At 43.0% G+C, this 16,090-nt stretch overlaps 1 protein-coding gene across 1 annotated transcript in view; it reads left to right on the top strand.

The window, feature by feature from the left end:
• Positions 1-4,686: 4,686 nt before the first annotated feature.
• MAJIN (membrane anchored junction protein) overlaps positions 4,687-16,090 on the top strand; it is a 39,844-nt gene continuing 28,440 nt past the window's right edge. The window contains exon 1 of the mRNA XM_006149857.1: positions 4,687-4,776. The gene's annotated coding sequence lies outside the window, so the exon portion shown is untranslated. The remainder of the gene's footprint in view (positions 4,777-16,090) is intronic.

The following is a 16,090-nucleotide window of genomic DNA, read 5'->3' as shown; positions in this document are numbered from 1 at the left end:
AGAAACTCTATTCAAAATTGCCAAAAATTGGAAACAACACGAGCGCCCACCAGATGGTAAACAAATGGTGGTATGTGCATATGACAGAAAACTACGCATAAGTAAAAGGAATGAACTATGAACACACAACACAATGTGTATGAATCTAAAGACTTATGCTAAGAGAAAGAACATACTTCCAAGAAGTTACATACTGCATGACTCCATTTATGGATTTTTTTTGGGAAAAGGTAAACTTTTAGGAACAGAGAACAAGTTGCCAGGGGTTGGGATGGGAAGGGAGTTTGACTTAAAAGGGGCAGCTTAGGCCAGTGGTGGCATGGTGGTTAAAGCTGCTGGATCTCACATGGCCAACTGCATGGTCGAGTTCCGGACCCAGCAGCTTGAAAAACATGCTAGGGGTGTGTATGTGTGTGCTCTGATAAGAGAATGAAGGAGAAGGAATTGTGGCATGACCATCCCCCCATGGGGAAGAGGCTTTCTCACCTTCTCCTCTCTCTTGGTCTCCAGCGAATGCATGCATCCTCTAGGAAATTTGAAAAGGGGGGCAGCTTGAGGGAATTTTTTGGACTGACAGAACTGTTCTCTATCTTTATCTATCCTTGAATAGGATGTGTTTGAAAAAACTTGGCATGTGTTAAAAATCACAGAATTATACATTAAAACAGTGTATTTTACTGTATAGAAATTCAATTTTTTTTTTTTATCTTTATCATAGGGCTCATGCACTCCTAGACAGAGAGTGAGAGGGAAAGTGAGAAAGCACCTCCCCCTCTCCATGGGTGATGGGCAATGCTGCAGTCCCTTCTCCTTCATCCTCCTTTTGAGATTTTTGGGCATGCACACACACGTGTCTAGCATATATTTCAAGCCACTGGGTCTGGCACTCAAACCACACAGTCATGTGGGATCCAGTGCCTTAACCACAATGTTGCCTGCTAGCCTGACATTTAAAGATTTTAATACCAGTTTATAGAAAAAAGAACCTCAAGGAACAAGGCAATATCCAGTCCTAGAAGTGGTGACCCTCTTACTGTTTCATCAGTGGCGGCCAGTGCCTGTCCCACCTCTAGCTCTTAAGCAAAGTCAGCCAGCCCACGTGCCTTCTCTAGGTAACTCGCAAGAGCAAGTTCCAAGTCTAGCTCCAGGCAATGTTATAGGATGGAATACACCCCCAAACAATCTCATCTAGTTTGACCTCATTGTCATTTCTATGATGGTAATTGAACAAGACAAAGTATCCTCAAAGGCTGAGAACAGTGCTTAGTATGTAATACTCAATATTTTTTGTTGTTGTTGATTGAATAAATATTTGTTATCTCTTTATCTCACTGGCTCCAAACTCCAGAATCCACTCTCTTAAACTCACCTCAGCTCCCCCTTCTCTCATAATGTCACTTGTTCTAACTCCTTGAATTTTGTCACTTTCTGCTCAGGGCCAGCAGGTGGTCTGGTGGTTAAGGTGCTGGACTCCCACATGGCTGACCACAGTTTGAGTCCTAGACCTGGCAGCTTGCTCTCTCACTGTCCCTCTCTCTGCTTCTCTCTGGTGGATTAAATAATAATAATGATAATGATAAAATTTAAAAATTAAAAAAGAAAGAAATTTCTGCTCAACTGTTGACTCTGCCCCTCCTTTGGCTGAGAATCTCTGGTTGTCTCAGGTGAGAATTCCTCTTTTTAGCCACATCCTATCATGATCCCTCAGCCAGAACCCCAGTGAAAGCAGTCCTGGCCTCATCACAAAGGATAGTAACCCAACATGGAGCTGGCACTTTCCCACAGGACAGAAATGACAGTGGGCCACACGGAATGTGTGAGAAGGAAGGTCAGGCTCACTAGTTGACATTCCCACGCCTGAACTGCATTGTGTATATGCTTGTGTATGCCAGGAGATACTTTGGTTAATCTCACTCACTCGCTCAAAGTGTTTGTATGAGACATGAGGGCGATCTTTTTTTTTTTTTTTTTTTTAATATTTTTGAGACGTTTTTGCTATAGGACTTGTGTGCTTGCCAGAAAGACAGAGACAGACAGAGAGACAGAAAGCAAGAAATCACCCCCCGGTAGGAATGGCCACACCACAATCCCTTCTTCTCCATTCTCCTTTTGGGATCTTGGGCACACACCCACATGTGCCTGGCGTGAGTTTAAACCACTGGGTTCGGGACTCAAACCACGGTAGACTACATGGGAGTCCAGCAATGTAGCCATTACATCAACTGCTGGTCCTGTGAGGGCAATCTTATTGTGACATCTGTCACCCTATTGATCACCAGGATTGATTTGGTTGATTGGTTGGCTGAGTGGTTGTCCCTTTCCTTTCTCACCACTACTTGTGTATCTTTTTTAAAATGTAGCTCAGCCAAAGAGGATGATCTTCCTGGATAAAGGAGGACTGTTCTTTCTTTCTTTCTTTCTTTCTTTCTTTCTTTCTTTCTTTCTTTCTTTCTTTCTTTCTCCTTTAGTTTGCTATAGGGCATGTGGGCTCAGTGGAAAGAGAGACATAGAGAAAGTGAGAGGAAAAGTGAGAAATCACCCCCCAAGGAGGATGGCCATGCTCTAATCCTTTCTCCTTCATTCTCTTCTCTGAATTCTGGGCACTAATGGACAAGTGCCCCCACATGTTTTTTTCAAGCAACTGGGTCTAGGACTCGAACTGCTCAGTCGGCCATGTGAGATCCAACCGCCTTAACCTCTACACCAAGAACAAGAGCACTGTTCTTTAGTCATATACATGAATGGCTGTGCTCCCCTGTAGAACCTCTCAACAAGCTCTCGCAGTGTGTTCTTTTATTTCACTTAAGGCCCATAGTGGTAGATGATAAGACGCAGGATGTTCGGTCATTTGGGGTTGTCATAATGTCCTCCGGCTGAAATCTCCTGGGTCTGTTTATTTATCGTACCTCTAGGCTAATAGAAACTGAAGGCTATTCTCCTCTTGAGATCTTGGGCACGCACTCACACGCGCCCGGCGTGAGTTTAAGCCACCGGGTCCGGGACTTGAACCACGCTCGACTACATGGGAGTGCAGTGACGTAGCTATTACACTAACTGCTGGTCCCAACTTGGTCAATTTTTACTCTGTGCCAAGCAAGATCAGTCACAAATGGGTGGCTTAAGAGCTGCACTCGCCCATGAATATGTTTGTTTCAGTCCACACAGCATATTCATTTCTCCATGAGTTGCTACCATTTTTGTTTTACTTCCCAGAGTGTGTGTGTACTTGCCAGACAGGGACAGAAAGAGAGAAAAAGTGCTCCTCAGTGGGGCATGGTCACACTGGCTCCCTTAACCACTGGGCTATAGCCAGCCCAGCCAGTATTTTTTTTTTTTTAAGTTTTGCTATGCACTCACCAGAGAGAGAGTGAGAGGGAAAATGAGGAATCACCCCCTGGGGGTATGCACATGCTACAATCCCTTCTCCTTCATTCTCTTTCTGGGATATACATAAGTCAAGTTCTCAAACGGCTAGACCCTGGATTCAAAGGGAAGTTGGCCATGTGGGAATTCAGCACCCTAATTACCATGCCACCTGCTGGGCCCCTGCCAACATTTTTAAATTGGGAGATTTTTCGTGAAAATCAGATCTCCAAGTACTCTTGGAAAAAAAAAAAAATCATACCTGGCATTACCAAGCAGCACTTCCCACAGGCAGGAAACAGCAAATGCCCTTTTTAGATGGTCAGGGGCCCTCCTGAGATTCAGTTTCCTCTCCTGAAACCCTCCCCCTCCCACTCCCGTATCCATCTGTTCTTTCTTTTCCTGTTTTGTTTTCTCCGGCCTTTGCGAATACTACAAGCTACTGGGTACTCTGCTGTCCTAACTATGAAAGATAAACAAGACGAAGCTTTCAAGGATTTTACCATCTGGGCAGGCAGAAGAAAGTTTTTTAATAGGGTGAATTTAGGGATGGGGAGGAATTCTGTGCAGACGAAGCCTTATGAGCAGCGAAGTAGAGGCAGAAGAATGTAAGAGGACTGACTGTAGGGATGAGATTGAGGCAGCCGGCTAGCTCCCAAGGGGGCAGGTCCATTATCACCAACTGAGCACAGTCAAGCTCACCCAGCGTTACCTAGCAGATGTGGGGCCAAATTATTTAATAATTCACAACATGGTCAGATTTTGATGAATAGGTAGGGGGAGGGAAGGCATCCAGCCTTTAGAATCACATAGCCGATGGTCCAGTCCTTGCACTTCCACTAGTGACTTCCATGTTCAGGCTTCCTTAAAACTGGGACGTGAATATCTGCTTTACAGCAAGGCAGTTAGAATTTAAAAAGAGAGAATGCACAATGCCTAGCACACAGTAGGAGCTCCGCCGTCGCTGGCCTATGATCGGACCGTGCAAGGCACGTAGCAGATGCGAAATAAACCATCAACGGAGAAGCCAGTTCCCGGGCATTCCAGCTCCGGCTGGTAGAGCCGCAAGTCATTCCGAAGAAGCCCCTAGCGCGTGCTGCCGGCTCCGGCCCAGCGGCGCAGTGGCGCGCACGCGCAGACCGCGGCTAGGCTTCGGAGCGCGCGCCCGGCAGAGGAGCGAGAAGGGGGGAGCGCAGCTGCGCGTGCGCAGAAGGCCTTGTGTGCGGCCGCGCTCTGAGGTCGTGGGTGTGTGGGCCTGCTAGTCCTGGATCTTCGCTCGAAGACGGCGCCCGTCGTTTTCAGGGAGCATTTCTTAGTGGCTGTTTCCGCCGTGGCTAGTTTTCTGAGGCGCGAAAGGCCCCTAGTCAGTGTGTGAGACCGCGCCGGGCCTAGCCTGGGAGCCCCAGGGCAGAGGTAACGTCACATGAGACCTGGTGCTCCGTGAGGTTGGCTTTGCGTTTCTTCTATTCTGAGGGAAATTTCGGGCCCCGGGACGCCCCCCACCACAACCACTCGGCAGCTGCAGTGTATTCACCCCCAGCCCCCGCGGTCGCCTGCCTAGGTCACCTGGGACACTCGGCACCCCGAGGTCCAGGCAGTGACACCGCAGAGACTCGAGCTGGAGGCCGCGGGACTGGCACGCAGGTTTGCAGGCAGGCAGGAGGGTATGAGGGCGAGCTGAGGGCAGCAGGGAGGGAAGGGATGGCAGGAGCAACAGAGGCTTCCAGCTCCAGCGGGTGGAATCTGAACCATTCCCAGGTTATTACGGACCTCGGCCCAGTCGAGTGACCAGCACAGAGAGGGCAAGAACCTTTGTCTTCTGGCCATCTCCAACAACCGTTCTTACTCCCACACCACACCCAGCACGTAATGCTGCCTGGGCGTAGAGCCATCCTCCTGAGGCCCGTGCCCCACCCTCAACAAAACTGCCCCTTAAGGAAGTGTGCATTCTGATCTGTCAACACCCCCAGGCCCAAGCTTAGCGCTTGTCACGAACACAGGGTTTCTTTTCTGTGGAAACATCTGTCACATCATGTCTTAATGATCTCCATGAGTTTCTGGCTTTCAGATGCTTGATTTCACCTTGGAAGGAAATATTTGAGTCATGGTCCTCAGATCTCTACCAAGCTCCCCAGGTCTTTGATCAAATCTTGGCATTTGGGACAGTGGGAGGAAACATGTAAGCAGGTACACTTTGCAGAGTGAACATGCCTTACTTTTTGGAAGACTAGTTCCTTCATCTGCACATCTGCCAGTAGTAAACCTACTACAAAATCCAACAGTCTACCTGGACTTTCTCTTCAGATACCTCATGAATACCTCAATTTTAGGATATCCGAATGTGGAGTCAATATCTTCCCTCAAAAATTCACTTTCCATGGGAACCAGCAGTTAGCGTAATGGCTATGTCGCTGGACTCCCACGTAGTCGACCGCGGTTCGTGTCCCGGACCCGGTGGCTTAAAACTCACACCAGGCGCATGTGCGTGCGTGCCCAAGATCCCGAGAGGAGAATGGAGGAGAAGGGATTACGGCGTGACCATCCCCCCTGGGGGGTGATTTCTCGCTTTCTGTCTCTATGTCTCTCTCTATCTGTCTGGCGAGCGCACACGCCCTACAGTGAAAATCTCTCTCCAAAAAAAAAAAAAAATTTCACTTTCCTGGGCCAGCATCATTTCCGGGTGGTTAAGGGAGCAGTATGACACGTGGCCGACCTCTCAGTTAAGTCAGACTCATCAGTTGAGAAGCACACCAAGCATGCCCACGTGCCTGTTCAAAAATCCCCAAATGGCTGGCAGGTAGCAGTGGTTAAGGCAGCTGGACTCCCACATGGCCAGCCTTTGTTCAAGTCCTGGACATTGCAACTTATTTTCTCACTTTCCCTCTCTCTCTCTCGCTATCTCTCGCTCTCGCTCTGTCCTCTGGTCAAATTTTAAAAAATAATTTTTTAAAAAATCTCAAAATGAGGGAGAGGTGGAGGTGAAGTGAAATAGTGGAATAGTCACTTTTTTCTGTCTCTCTGTCTCTCTCTCTCCCTCTCTCCCTAAGGGACACATGTGCCCTCTGACTAAAAAAAAAAAAAAAGAAAAAAAGATCAAATCACTTTCCAAGATTCCTGTTTCACAAGTGTCACTTCAGTCAGTTCGTGCAACTAGAAGTCATCCTTAACTGTTCCCTCTCCCTCACCTCATCAAGTCACCAAATTGTGAGCAGGCACCTTCTAAATCAGTCCACTTCTCTTCATCTCCTCTTTTATCACCACAGACCTGGCTGCTATCAACTTCTGTCTGGAACCACAGGGGTCTTTTAGCTGTCTTTTACCTCTTTCATCTGCTCTTGTTCCAAGTGGTTTCCCACATTACAACCAGAGGTTTTTGTTTTGTTTTGTTTTTTAATCAACTCACAACAATCTGGTCATGTCATTATACCCTTTGGAGCTTTCTTATTGCTCTTAGGATAGACTCGACAATCCATAACCTGGTTTATAAGAAAGGCCTCATCTAGCTATACTCTCTCTAGATGATCTCATCTTTTCCAATAGCTTCCGATGACTCAGATTGTTATTTCCATTCTGATTTCCATCCCTTGCACACTAGGATCCTGCCTCCTCAGCATATCCACTTGGATATCTAATAGGCCTCAATCTTAACCAAAACAGATCTGTTAGTCTACCCCCCACCCAACACACACGCAAATCCCTTTCCCTCAAATCCTTCCCATCTCAGAAAAGCATATGTACCATTATCTACATAATTGCAAAGGCCAAAAATCTACGAGACATCTTTGATTCCCACATCTATTCCATCAATTTGTCTAAAATATACCTCAAATCCAACTATTTACTAACTACCAAAACGCCAAATCCAAATCAGCGGCCTCTTTCTCCTGGCTATTTACAGAAGCTTCTTAGCTGATCTTCTGCTTGTACTCTTGTCCCCTTACAGTCTATCTTCCCCTTAGGAATCAGATATTTGGATATTTCTATAGGACAAATCAAATCATGCCTCTTCCCTTTATAAAAACCCTTAGCATACAATCATCACTCTTTATAGCCTTCAAGCTTTACATGATCTGGCCCATACCTAACAATCTGATGTCATCTTTTACCCTGCCTTCACTTTGTATGTACTGGATACATGACCTTTAAGTTCCTGTTAAACTGGCCATCACAGGACATCTATACTTTTTTTTTTTTCCTGCTTGGAATGTTTATTCCTCTGATCTTTGATTCCTTTCCATTAAGGCCTCAACTCAGTTATGATCCCTTCTGAAAGGCATTTACTCGCCACAGAAGCTAAAGTAAGCCACTGGGTCCAGTACTCGACTGCGTGGGATTCCAGCATCGTAACCATTACTCCATCTGCTGATCCCATAATAAATAATTTTTTTTTTTTTGGTGAGGTTTTTGCTATAGTGCGCATGTGTTCACCAGAAAGACAGAGAGAAACAGAGATACAGAAAGTGAGAAATCACCCCCTGGGTGGATGGCCATGCTGCAATCCCTTCTCCTCCATTCTCCTCTTGGGAGCTTGGGCACACACGCACATGTCCCTAGCATGAATTTAAGCCACTGGGTCCGGGACTTGAACCACAGTTGACTACATGGGAGTCCAGCGACACAGCCATTATGCCAACTGCTGGTCTCAATAAATGATTCTTTAAAAAAATCTCTACTTAAAAAAAAAGTATTGCAGTAGAATTCACTATTCTTTAAAGTTTCTAATTTTTATTCATAGAGAATAGGCCCATATGAGGGAGAGACAGGCAGACAGGCAGACATACCCTTGATAGAGTCTTATCACATCACGATCCCTTTTTCCTAGCCCTCCCATCTCAGAAAAGCATATGTACCATTATCTACATAATTGCAAAGGCCAAAAATCTACGAGACATCTTTGATTCCCACATCTATTCCATCAATTTGTCTAAAATATACCTCAAATCCAACTATTTACTAACTACCAAAACGCCAAATCCAAATCAGCGGCCTCTTTCTCCTGGCTATTTACAGAAGCTTCTTAGCTGATCTTCTGCTTGTACTCTTGTCCCCTTACAGTCTATCTTCCCCTTAGGAATCAGATATTTGGATATTTCTATAGGACAAATCAAATCATGCCTCTTCCCTTTATAAAAACCCTTAGCATACAATCATCACTCTTTATAGCCTTCAAGCTTTACATGATCTGGCCCATACCTAACAATCTGATGTCATCTTTTACCCTGCCTTCACTTTGTATGTACTGGATACATGACCTTTAAGTTCCTGTTAAACTGGCCATCACAGGACATCTATACTTTTTTTTTTTTCCTGCTTGGAATGTTTATTCCTCTGATCTTTGATTCCTTTCCATTAAGGCCTCAACTCAGTTATGATCCCTTCTGAAAGGCATTTACTCGCCACAGAAGCTAAAGTAGCCACTTATAATAAAAGCCTATTTTAAAAAATTATTATTTAATTTTGTTTATTGTTATTATTTTTCAATTGCTATAGGGCATATATGCTCACCAGAGAAAGACAAACAGAGAAAGAAAGTGAGAAAGTAAGTCTACAGGCCTAGGACTCAAACTGTGGTTGACCATACGGAAATCTAGCACCTCAACCACCATGCCACCTGCTAGCCCTATAAAAGCCTGTTTAGGCTTTATTCCATGGCCTGGTGGTTGAGGGAGCCAGATCCCACATGATCTACCACATGGTTTAAATCCCAGCCCTCAGTGGCTTGAAAAACATGGCAGGCATATCTGTGTGCATGCTTAAAATCCTGATAGGGTGGAAAAATGAAGAACGGTTGCCACATGATCACACCCCATTGGGAGGGTGCTTTCTCCCTCTCCCTCACTCTGTCTCTTTGGCAAAAGCACACACTCTCTGGGGAAAAAAACACTTATTTTCTACAAACTGCTTAGAGTACCTCAAATTACATTTATTTATTTGTTTAGTGTTGCCCTCCACAACTCCTGAAGTGTAAGCTATTAAAGACAAGGAATTAATTATAGGCCAGCCCCGTGGCCTAGTAGTTAAGGGAGCTGGATCCCACATGGCCAACTGTGGTTAAAATTCCAGCTGGGCGTATATTTGTGCATGGCTAAAATCTGGAACACAAGCAATTGTGGCATGACTATGCCAAATTGAGGAGTGCTGTTCTTCTCACTCACTCACTCACTCACTCACTCTCTCTCTCTCTCTGATGAGTGTGTATATTCTGGCAATTAAATAATGACAGCCAAAAAGAAGACAATGAATTATGCCCCTTATTACCTAATTGTATCAGTGCCCAGAGTAGTGTTTGATGCATAGTAGGCTTTCACATGTGTGCTGACTGACCCACTACTTATCTATGTAGTCTCATTTCATCACTGTCTTTCTTGACCAGATAACCATACCTTCTCTCTTTTGTGAGTGTCTTTATTTCTCCCAATAAGAACTCTTGCACTGTCGTTTTTTGTACCTATCCCAGACCCAACATCCACTGTCCAGTTGTGCCTTCCTAGCTTACACTTCAGAAATGAGTCACTTACTTGGGACCAGCCGGTGGCATGGTGGTTAAGGCCCTGGACACTCCCACATAGTCAACCATGGTTTGAGTCCCGGACCTGGTGGCTTGCTTTCTCACTTTCCCTCTTTCTCTCTGTGTCTCTCTCTGGCCAAATTAAAATAAATGAATTAATAAATAAAATTTAAAAAGAAAAAAAAAGAAACGAGTCACTTACTTAACAGTATGCTTCCCTGACTTAAGTCTAGGTTAGGTTTCTCTGTAATATGTTCCTGTATTACCCTTCTTTTTGTAACAGTCATTGCACTTAAAACTGTATTGTGACTATTTGGTCTGTGCAGGCAAAAACTAAGTTTTTATTATTTCCCACTTCATTTCCAGTACTTAGGTTTTTTTTGTTTGTTTGTTTGTTTGTTTTTGCTATAGGGCGTATGCACTTGCCAGACAGAGAGAGAGAGACAAAGAGACAGAAGGCGAGAAATCACCCCCCAGGGGGGATGACCACACTGCAATTCCTTCTCCTCCATTCTACTCTTGGGATCTTGGGCACGCACGCACACACGCCCGGCATGAGTTTTAAGCCACCAGGTACGGGACGCCAACTGCGGTCGACTACGTGGGAGTCCAGTGACATAGCCATTACGCCAACTGCTGGTCCCATATTTCCAGTACTTAGTTTTTGGCACACAGTAGGAACACAGGTATCTGTGAAATGAATGAACTAATGTTGAATGGATGGATGATTGAGAGGATCAAATCAGGTTAAAAATAGAAAAGCAGTTAGCACATGTGTAAGGTAGCTGAATCTACCCTGCCTGTTTTAGTAGATGTTTTTAAATCAGGTGAGATAGCAGATATGAAAGCATTGTTTAAACTGAAAGTGCTTTATAAACAAGATTTATTTCTCCCAAGGCGTATTCACCATTAGATTCCTATGGTCTAGTGACTTTTCAGAATGCAGAGTTTTCTATTTCTTAGCAATAATTAGCCTGATTCTGTTATTTTAGAGCTATGCTCATGTGGTGACATATGAAGAATTAATGCTAATATTGAGCCTAGACCCTTGTAAAGTAACCACACGCTTGACGATTTTTGTTTGACTAGACTACCTTGCTTTAACAATACATCTGAGTTTTATAGTCTTGCCCTGAATGTATGACCTTGATCAAATCAGGTTATTTCTTCATGGCTGGTATACCTTTTTATAAACCTAGTGAGTACGTGTTTTCGTCTCCCCAATATCTCACCCAAATTGCATTAAAGTTAGTAAAATATTTTAAATTTCCCAAGTGAAATTTGTTATCTTCATATAGAAAATCATTTTGTTTTCTTATTAAGTTAGTTTCTTCCGAATCTGCCAGTTTCATGCCAAGAACAAAGCTGTATATTTTGGGAGCTTTCTTTTCACAATTTTCTGTTTTACTTATATCACTAAGACCCTTAAGATAATGTACATCAGATTCAGAGTTTACAATTCAAAATTGTAAAAAGTACTTCCTTTCTCTCTAGCTAGGGATATTATTTGCTTTTCTGAAACTATTAATGCTTCTTCATTGTCATCTTTTTTTTTTTTTCTTTTCTTTTTTCTTTTTTAATCTTGCCTATACTGCTTTGGGGCAGCTCACCTAATGATGTAGCCAAAAAAAAGTAAAACTCATTACCTGCTATTTTATATCCAAATGCTTTCTTGGAGTTGGTAAAATTTTTAGAGTGCTGCAGTGAATTCAGCATGATATGAATGCTAATAAATAGCTTGGTCTTCATGTAACAAGGCATAATAACTGGACAGGGTGGTGAGATGAGAAACCATTACTTTTCCAGAATAAGGAACACAATCTTGGTTCAGTTGATTTAAAGTAGTTTTCCCTTAGCATTTAGGATGAAGATCCACTTAGGTGCAGAGTAACGTAGGAGGTTAACATAGACTCCTTATTGGTTTATTGAATTGTCCACCAAGGCCTTTTGATTTCATTTCAGGGCATCTTCATAGCTCTTTATTAAATTTAGTTAAGACCACCTCCACAGCAAAACAAAATCTGAGATAGGTCCAAGGGCAAATCTATTCCCTAATCTCTTCCACAAATGTCAATGACATTTTAACGGTATCTCTTACCAGAAAGAGGGAAAAGAAACTTATGAGAAAACAGAATGACATCAAGAAGTGTGGAAGTATCCTTGGTAGTCTTAGCTGATCCGTCTCTTCCTGTCTCGCATGTTAACATTTTGTTTAAAAAAAAAAAAAAAAAAGACTTCACTAGGTAACTTAGTGGTAAGCACTAGAATAAGCAATTATACTTGCATTATTTCATTAATCATCCTAATTACCCTGCAAGGCGAGGATACTGAGAATAGTTCCTTTTGAAAATAGACCTTGAATTCAAATAAATGTGAATGCAATCCTTGACAGAACCAAATTATAATTCTAAAAACCTTTAATAAGAAAATCTTACATGTTGGTTTGATGTCTTTGTACCCAGAATGAGTTTTTCTTGAGTCACCCAGAGTCATGAGAGTAAGAAAGCTTATATATTTTTTAAAGAATTATTTATTTTATTTATTATTATTCTTTTTTTAAAATTTTGCTATAGGGCATGTTTGCTCACCAGAGAGAGACAACGAGAGAGAGAGAGACAGAGAGAGAGCAAGCTACTAAGTCCGGACTTGAACCACAGTCAGCTATGTGGGAGTCCAGCGCCTCTAACCACCAATCACCTGCTGACCCCAGGAGGCTTACATTTTAATAAAATGACTGACAAGGTGATATGTTGTAGTTGAAAATGCATGGGCCAAGGCCAGCAGGTGATATGGTGGTTGAGGCACTGAATTCCCGCACAGCTGACTACACTTCAAGTCTCAGACCTGCTGGCTTGAGAATTGCAACAGATAGATAGATAGATAGATAGATAGATAGATAGATAGATAGATAGATATAGATAGATATAGATAGATATAGATAGATAGATTTTTTTAAAAATGCATAAGCCAAAGGTATTAACAATTTGGGATAGGGAATAACCCTGGCTCCTTACTGGAGTATGTGACTTTGTGGAAGGCATATTCTTCTTTAGTGAAGTTACTTCCCTCATGTCTCCTCTAAAATGTTATTAACATGAAGGGCACTTCTAGCTATTTGCATCCATGAGTCTCTAGTTGGAAATAAAGGCTTTCAAAGGACTTTTTTTTTTTTTTTAGAGGTTTTTGCTATAGGGTGGGTGTGCTCACCAGAAAGACAGAGAGATAGAGAGACAGAAAGTGAGAAATCACCCCCTGGGGGGATGGCCACGGCACAATCCCTTCTCTTCCATTCTCCTCTGGGGTCTTGGGCATGCACGCGAATGTGCCCAGTATGATTTTTTAAGCCACTGGGTCCAGGACTCGAACTGCGGTCGACTACATGGGACTCCAGCGACATAGCCATTATGCTAACTGCTGGGCCCCAACCAAGCCCTTTTTAAAAGTTTTTTTTTTCTTTCATAAGAAAGAGAGAAAAAAAAGAGAGAGACAGATAAGCATGTTTCCTTGATAATGTCTCATCATGCCATGATCCTTTCTCTAGCTTTCCAGAGAGCTAGGATAACAGGTACCTACCATGTTCGGTTTGACCTAGGACCTGAGCTGGGTCTCCTTTGTGGCTCCAGTATCATGCAGAGTGGTGTCCTGTCACCAGCACCACCACAGCTGGGCCCGGCCAAGGATATTTGAAAGAGGAAGGAGAAGCTGGTTATCTGTCCTCATTCTCATTTCTAATACATTAGTACTGAGTTCATAGCATCACTGGGATTTCCCTATTTTGTTGCCCATACTTACTAGTGGTTACAAAGCCTGTCATGTTAGATCTCTTCAGTAAATGTATTTTGGATAAATTATTTTTTAAAGGCTGGATCTTGCTATGTCTCAGTCTCCTGCCTTAGCGTTCTGCTTATCTGAGACTATAGGCATGTGCCACCACACCCAGCTCACTGAATAAATTCTTAAAGAAGTTATTCTTCAACTTTGTGGAGGACAGCTTCATCAAATAGTATCAGATATATTTAGTCACAGTGTTTTCTTATACCTCAGTAGTCAGTATCATTATCTTCACATAACATTCAGTCCTGCTTGAAGTTCTGTGAACTGACCCAGATGTTTCTGTATGTGAAACAAATGACTGAACTCTTGAAAAATTGTACTCTTTGTAACATCCAAGTCTACATGTTATTTAAATCTAATATTTGGGTGTTTTCAAGGAAAGGCTTTTGGCTAGGATTTGTCAGTTTTTGTACTGAAATTTAAACTAATTAGTTTTGTTCTCCTGAATTTGAGAGAGAAACTTCAGGGCAGCTGGTGGAGTAGAGGTTAAGGTGATTGGATCCCATGGCTAAGTCCCAGGCCCCACAGGCTGAAAATTGCACCAGGCACATGTGTGTACATGCCCAAAAGCCCAAGAGGAGACTGGAGGAGAAGGGATTGCATCATGTCCATCCCCCTGGGGGGTGATTTTTCACTTTTCTTTCTCTCATGGTCTGTCTCTAGTGAATACATATACTCCATAGCAAAACCATCATGTCGAAGCAAAAAAAAAAAAAAAAAAAAAAAAAAAACAAAAAAAACAAGAGAGAAACTCTTCAAGTCTATCATAAAGGGTATTGTTCATATAATCCTTTGGAGTTTATGAACATTATCTCATTTTCCAAACAATCACTAGAGGGGTATGTTCTCACCAGAGAGAGAGAGAGAGAGATGGGGAGGGATTAGAAGAAGGCTTCGGTCCTTTTGTTCTCCATTTCTCCATCCTATCAGGATTGTAGGCACACATGCACACGTGCCTGGTGTGTTTTTCAAGCCACCAGGACAGGAATTTGAACCAGAGTTGGCCATCTGGGATCCAACTCCCTGTGCACTGGACATTTAACTGCCTCACTACAAGGCTAGCCTGACAGAATTATCTCATTTAATCCCTCCCAACAATCCCAGGGATAGGCGATATATTCATTTTAGATGTAGAACTAAGAGTTTTTGTGGCTTCTCAGGGTCTATTGATGAATAAGAGGCAGAAGTAGGACCCAAGTCTTGGTCCTCCAGTCCAAGTCTTATGTCTTTTGCCCTATTCCATTCTGCCTCTAACTTTTCTTCCTTTAATCATGATTTGTAGTCTCCTAAAAAGTGGTTGAGAGACTGACCCCTCATCTTCAAGATCTCATCAACTTAAGGGCACAAGGTCACCATGGCTAGAATACTCAATATTGGAAAATAACCTGTGAAATCTTTGAACCAACACTGCTATGTGGTTATTTTGGATTATGCTGTCTAACTTTATTTTCAAATGATGTAATCAGTGTGCCGTATTCATTTCTGAAGTGAGCAGCCAGTGATTAATAGGAACTAGAACTAGAATCCAGCTAGGCAAGGGTTTTTTTTTTTCTTTTTTTCAGGCAGCCACTTGTAGAACAGCATTGAACTTTCCTCCCTGGATTGTCATTTCCAGCAAATGTCCTTCATTTCCTTTGCACTGATTCCCTAGCTCTCAGTCTATAGGGAGGTGACTGCATCTTAGAAAGACCTTCTGAATATTTGAGAGCTAAATTTCTGTGTCACCAACCTGAGTCTCACCAGGTGGGTTTCCTGCCTACTTAGAAAAGTCATCTGATGAGACTAGCAGATGGCGTAATGGTTACATCGCTGGACTCCCATGTAGTCAACAGCAGTTTTAGTCTCAAACTGGTGGCTTAAAACTCATGCAGGGTGCATGTGTGTGCATGCCCAAAATCCCAAGAAGAGAATGGAAGAGAAGGGATTACAGCATGGCCACCCCACTGGGGGTGATTTCTTGTTTTCTGTCTCTTTAGCGAACACATGCACCCTATAGCAAAAATCTTTCTCAAAAAAAAGAAAGAAAGAAAAGTCATCTGGCACCAAAGCTTGGTCAAACCTAGCCTAGGTTCTGACCATGCCTTGCACATAGGGCATCAGCAAATTTTTTTTCCTCAGGATGTGAGCAGTATTTCCCCTCTGGTGACTATGCAGTTTTGGCACCAACTGTTTCTTTTCACTTCTGATTGCAATTCTAGTCTAAATAGACTCATGGCTCTGGCTCCAACCTCCTGTCATTCTAATCCCAAGAAGCCAAGATCAGACACTGGGGTATCTCTTTACTGGCAGCCCCAGACTTGAACTTTGAAAATTGTGGGAAATTCCATTCTTTGGAACATAGATCTACTGACTTAACCATACAAGAGTTTTTCATGCTGAGTAGAA

The sequence above is a fragment of the Tupaia chinensis genome, unplaced genomic scaffold, assembly GCF_000334495.1.
Source record: "Tupaia chinensis unplaced genomic scaffold, TupChi_1.0 Scaffold000273_1, whole genome shotgun sequence".
In the NCBI taxonomy this organism is placed as follows: domain Eukaryota; kingdom Metazoa; phylum Chordata; class Mammalia; order Scandentia; family Tupaiidae; genus Tupaia; species Tupaia belangeri.
This window is presented reverse-complemented; position numbering and strand designations above follow the sequence as displayed.